Source organism: Chroicocephalus ridibundus, chromosome 3, assembly GCF_963924245.1.
Source record: "Chroicocephalus ridibundus chromosome 3, bChrRid1.1, whole genome shotgun sequence".
NCBI classification, from domain to species: Eukaryota; Metazoa; Chordata; class Aves; order Charadriiformes; family Laridae; genus Chroicocephalus; species Chroicocephalus ridibundus.
The window spans coordinates 35,066,930-35,072,929 of NC_086286.1; positions in this window are offsets into that span (position 1 = coordinate 35,066,930).

Genomic DNA, 6,000 nt, shown 5'->3' on the forward strand with positions numbered 1-6,000 from the left:
AGGAGGAGATTTGCTCCAAAATACTAGGAAATAAGTTTTCTGGCAAATAATTTCAAGCAGTTTTCTGAAGACGTTGCCTGGCCAAGTGATATTGATTTCTCTGATGGAGTTTAATTCTGTGATGTTTTTCAGTAGCCGAAAAGGGTAATCTTACGGGGGCAAAACACTGAAAGCTGCAAAATCTGCAGGAAAGAACTGGCAGCTTGTTAAAATGTGTAGGCTTGAGACAGAATTTTTCTTTCAGAGAACATAATAAAAATTAAAAATAAGGTGGAAATGGATTGAAGCTCTAACTGGCTTTTATTTAAAAGTTTCTGGCCCCATATATTATTGTGCCTTCAAATGCTATGTGGTTTTGGAAATGCTTGGGATAAACTTAGCTTCCTCTGGCTCAGAGAGGGAGGAAAAGGCTTTGGGGTTATCACAGTTTGTTTACTGTTAAATGGCCATTCTTTAAAACAACAACAAGAAGATTCAGGATGGGGAAGAGCAGTAACTGGTTGCAAACACTGTTCTATTCAGACCTACACAGTAATGACCCAGCTGATTTTTCACGGAAGGATACCGCTTCCATCTCTTTTGTCTGTCTCTGCTGGCTCCCACCGCTTTTCTCCTTGCTTTTATGTCTTAATTTTCCCTTTCCTCTGCTGCATTGCATCTGTTCTGTTACAATTCCTGTGGCCCCCATGGAACGTCACGGCTGCCTGCAGGCAGGACACAGCGGCCGCTTGGTGTTTCAGGCTGACAGCCAGAAGATCGATTTGGCTTCTCCTGCTTGGTGAGTGCCAGCCTGAACTGCTTCAGCTAAAGGGGACAGAGGTTGAACAACCAAAGCACCCAGCTGAGTGGTCATGGCTCCCTTCAGTGAAAAAGTTCAACCTTTTGCACGTTTTCAGCCATGCTCTTTATATCTGCCATGGATTTAGATTTGCAGGGATGTAGTTCGGTGAGAGCAAGGGTAGAGCTACAGGGCCATGAAGTGGACTAGGCATGCCTATCTATCTAAATACTCACAGAGCCTTGTTAGTGAGGCTGGGGTCCAAAATATTTTTTGAAAGAGACCGTGACTATTGTGAGTTGTAGTTGCGCCCTTTCCAGCTCCATATTCCTCCTCCCCTTCTTCCTGCTCCAGTTCCCTTTTACCACTATTCTTGCATTCCCCAATCCCACTTTATGACCACGGTTGTCCCTACTGCTCCTGAAGTTGGGGGCTGGCTCCCTCCCTCCCAGCCCCTGAACTTGGAGGATAAAGCTTAGCTCTTTTTGTCTGGAACTCTCCAGAAGGCTTCTAAAGCCTTAGAAACGCATTAGCTTGTTGCTGTGTGTTCAGATTGCTTGACATGACTACATTTGTCATGTAGATGTGACCTAAAACTATGTTCCAGTTGCACCAAGTAAGCAGCAAAGTTATCACCTGTTTAAATAAACCCTTGGCTCCTAATCAACAATTCAACAGAAGAAAAGAAATTGAATAGAACAAAATATGTTTGATTATTTACCAAAGACATAATGGCCTAGAGACTGAAAACAAAGAGTTGGACTGAGAGCCAGATGGCAACCAATATAAGCTAGACAGCCTACATGTCGAGTCTTTAGGGTACAGAAAACTCCCACGATGGAATTTTTTTAAGCACTAGAGAAATCCGTATGTGTTACTTTTCCAGTTACAGGTATTCCCAATAAATGACAAAACTGTTACTTTAAAAATATCACAGATCAACGTCAGGAACCAATTGGGTATTTTGTAACACTTGAAAGTAAGTGACCCCAGAACACCAGTGAGAGGGCAGCAGTGGGAATGGGCTCTCACACTGCGTCCATGCAGAAGCCCCAGTGAGAGATTTGCCATCTGTGTCACCAAGGAGTCTATAGAAAGCTAGTAATGCATGAGAGCACAAGCTCATAACGTGGATGTAGCTGGTACCATGTGCCACAGTTGAATTCTAGTGTATTATGGTGCTAGGAGGTGTAAGGGGAACATTTTAGGTGGGGTCAATCGGCTGATTACAGACACAGAAGAACAGACCATGGATAGCAGGTGCCACTGGCCCCAGGTAGAGTTATCAGTGGCATTCACATAGTTTGCATACCTCTTGGCTGCCTAGTCAGGAACTGAGGTAGAGGAGTCTTCTTCAAGTACCAGGGATAGCTGGCACCATCAAAGGAATTGTATTTGTACACTAAAATGTAACCCTGGGAACAAGAAACGGGGCTAGATGAGGACAGTAATCCTCTAGAGCTTTAGGAAGGAGGACGACAAAGGAGTGACCCTCACTCCAGAGCATCTGCACACAATAGGTACTCCACATGAGGGGGAATAAGAAGCCCTGTTAACTACGGATGAAGAAGAGTCTTCTGTACGCCCATGTCCTGCTAAACAGATGTTTGCTTTGGCTTATGTTTAGGCCTGGCTGATGTTTGAAGTGTGAAGGGTAAGAACATGATTTTGGGTGAATGCAACAGCTTTAGGACACTTTCTGTTGTTTCTCTTGTTGGAGCTAAAGGCCCTTTCTTCAAGTATCCCTGTGCATTGGGACGCTGGGATGTGGCATGTTCCCTTAACAGGAGCCCACAGGAGAGGAAGGCAGAGCATATTCTGCCATATGCCACCTGCTAGAAAAGGAGTTTGGGGAAGCAAAAATTAGCATCTACTCACAAGGAGAAAACAGTAGAGAGAGGTGTTTCCTCTCTTCCTCTGAATCAGCACAGGGATCTTCAAGGGTTAAAAGGAGCTAAGCCTACATCTTCACACTGAAGGTGTCCATTATACGAAATTTAAACAAAAACTGATGTGCACATGCTTCGTGAGAAGTGTACAACCTTCTCTTGTGGCAGAGATTCTTCAGGAGGGTGGCTGACAATTACTGAGGAGGTTAACCTTGTTCCCTCTTGTTCCAAACTGTCAGGTTTCTCATGTCTTGTTGCTGCTTCTTCATTCACCCATCTTCTCGCAGGGGGAGGTAGTGGTACCGTTTCCGTCAGGATGCGACCAGAACCTAGGTAAGCCTCCTTCACAGGATTCCTAATGCAAGCTTAGTTTTCCCTTAGCTGTTTTATGCTATGTATAGCCTTGGAAGGTCAAAGAGTGTGAGCAGACCTCTTTCCTCTCTGACTTATGACTCCTTGCAGTAAGCAAATCTGTACAACTGTGTGCTGACAACGAGTAGCCAGCTAGTCGTAGCTTTGGTGAGATCTACTGGTGGTGTTTCCACCACCTCTTAGCAGATTTCTTTTTTCACATAGCCTAATTTTTCTTATGTGTAACATGCAACTTTCTGAAGTTTAATTTAATGATAATTTTCTGGTCTTATTAGCAAGTAGAAATAATTAGTTCCTGTTCTCATCTTAATTTTAATTTTTGGCTGCCCTGGGTGCAGAGGCCTCTGGGCAGCAAAATAGGAAGAAACTAAAAACAGAATTCATGAGAAAAAAAGCAGCATGCGTCAGTATAGAGCCCATGTCAGGAAGTCTTAAAATCCCATCCTCTCAACTCAAGAAAGTCATCCCAAACAATTTAAAGATAATTAAAATCAAATAAAACGTCTGGAATAGTGTCAGAATTATTACTGCATAAAAGGATCTGGAAAGTGTAAAAGTTCTGCTACCAAACAAGCCCAATGACTTCCAAAAGGATAAGTGTTATCCTGGGATGTATGAGCAAAAGTGGCATGTGTGAGAGATGGGAGGTACTATTCCACTTTTTAGGACGATGAGGCTAGTATGGGCTCAGATCCTCAGATTTTAAGGAAGCTGTAGATAAGCTGAGAGTAGTGTGCACCACAGCAACAAGAAAATGTTTTAAGAAAGTGTGTGACACTTGAGAAAACGATTGGAAAAGGTTGGAAAAAATGGGTTTATGCAGACTAGAAAAGAAAACAAACGAGCTAGGATGCGTAAGTTTTCTGATGGGTAAAATACTGCTGAAGAGTGCTAAGCAGGGGTTTAGCAGTTTCTTGTAGACCTTGGAGAAAGTAGAAAAGAAATCTGTCCACGTTGCAATAAACAAGGCAGACCCTTATGCTACAAATCGCTTTCCAACTGTAAGAGCAATAAACTCTCCTACGTGGGCATAGACTTCAAACTATTGGAGGATTTGAGAACAATTAAAGCAAACAGCTGTCAGGGATGGTCTTGCTACATTTACTGGCCCCCAGTACAAAAGGGCAAATTCAGTAATATCTTGAGGTCCTCTTCAGCTTTACATTTCTGTGGTTTGTGTCCATTTCTGAGAGGCCTGATATATTTTAATAGCTCCCTAACATTATTCTTATATTGTATAATTAGGGTATTCTTATATTGTGTAATCAGCGTACTGATTGTCTGCTAGAAATCAGATGCAATGTTTCGTACACATCTGAGAAATAAAATATTCTCTTCCACTTACCAAGATTAACTGGCTGCCCTAACGCGCTTCAAATGTGCTACAGGAAATGCCTAGAGGAAAGCTGGGGAGGGGCTGCTTGCAAGGGCACGTAGCAATAGGACGAGGGGCAATGGTTTTACACTAGAGCAGGGTAGGTTTAGATTAGACATTGGGAAGAAGCTCTTTACAATGAGGGTGGTGAAGCACTGGAACAGGTTGCTCAGAGGTGGAGGCCACATCCCAGGAGACATTCAAGGCCAGGCTGGATGAGGCTCTGAGCAACCTGATCTAGTTGAAGATGTCCCTGCTTACTGCAGGGGGGTTGGACTACATGACCTTTGAGGGTCCCTTCCGATCCAACACATTCCATGATTTTATGATTCTACTAACATAAGAAAAGAATGAAACTGTGTAAAGAACAAAAAGACAAGGAGACTTCATATCACTTCTGTTTCCTGAGCTTCCTTAGCTGTCAAGGCCATTGGAAAATGATGTTGTATGGGATCTTCTAGTTCATTGTCTGGCTCCTCTTTTCAATGCTGAGTGTTTGGATGCAATAGTGTTAAGGCAACGTCTGCTATGCCTAGGCCAATGTATTCCATCTGATTTTCTTCTTGAAGAGGAGCAAGGATTTTTTTCTTTTCAAGCAGTGTGTCCTCCTTGCCTAGCTTTTCCTCCCACTCCTTATTTGCCTTCCATTGCTTTTCAATCACACATATGGATTTTTGCGACTTGGATGAAGTGGTTGTACTGTACATCAGTTGTCATGCATGTAAAGTTACGACAGTTGTCTCTTGATTATAGCCCTCTGGATTCTGAATTTGGTGGTCTTTCACTGCTGTGTAGCAGGTCCCTGCTCATGTTCCCCACCGTTTAATAGGAGGGATGGAAAAAAGAGGTAAGAAATTCTGTGATAGGCTTTGCCTTCCGGAGTAGCACAGATGCTTTGCACAGCCACAGCTAAAAAGTAGCAACTGGTATCTCTGAGGAACATCATTCTCTCCATGGGTGAGAGAACTGGCAAAACCTCTAACTGTTGGGAAGTTTTATAAAAACAGCTGCCTCAGGAAAAAGAACAAGAAGCTTATTTACAGTTCATTTCCAATTTTATCCCTGACTTTGTGTGTGTGTGTGTATATCTATGAGAAAGGTTTTACATCAGCTGCTGAGAGAGACTCCTACAATTTTACAAAATGTTGAGCTATTTCTGTTTCTGGAGCAGAGGAATAAACAATCTTCTCAGATACCTAGGATTTGCTTGTGTAGAAGAAAAGCATGTTATAATGAACTGATAAATCAGCTGGACATATGATTTGAAATTGCAGTGAAAAGAGACGAAATATCACTTTACTAAGGTGTGTTAGAGATCATCTGAAATACTTCTGATGTAAATCATGTTTTATTCAGCTCAGGGAAAGGATCTAAATAAGATCTGTGTTTCTGAGTCTTAATTTCTTGGGTTATTTGGATTACAAGGCCTTTAAAGATTGTTTTTATTACAGCTAATTACATTCCCCTAGACTAGAGCCAAAAAAACCCTTATTTACTCTTGTATTTAAGCTTTCCTGGTAAAGATGTGGGAAATAGTCAGCTACCATGAGGTCCCATGTGATACCAATGGAAGACCCTTCCTTGTA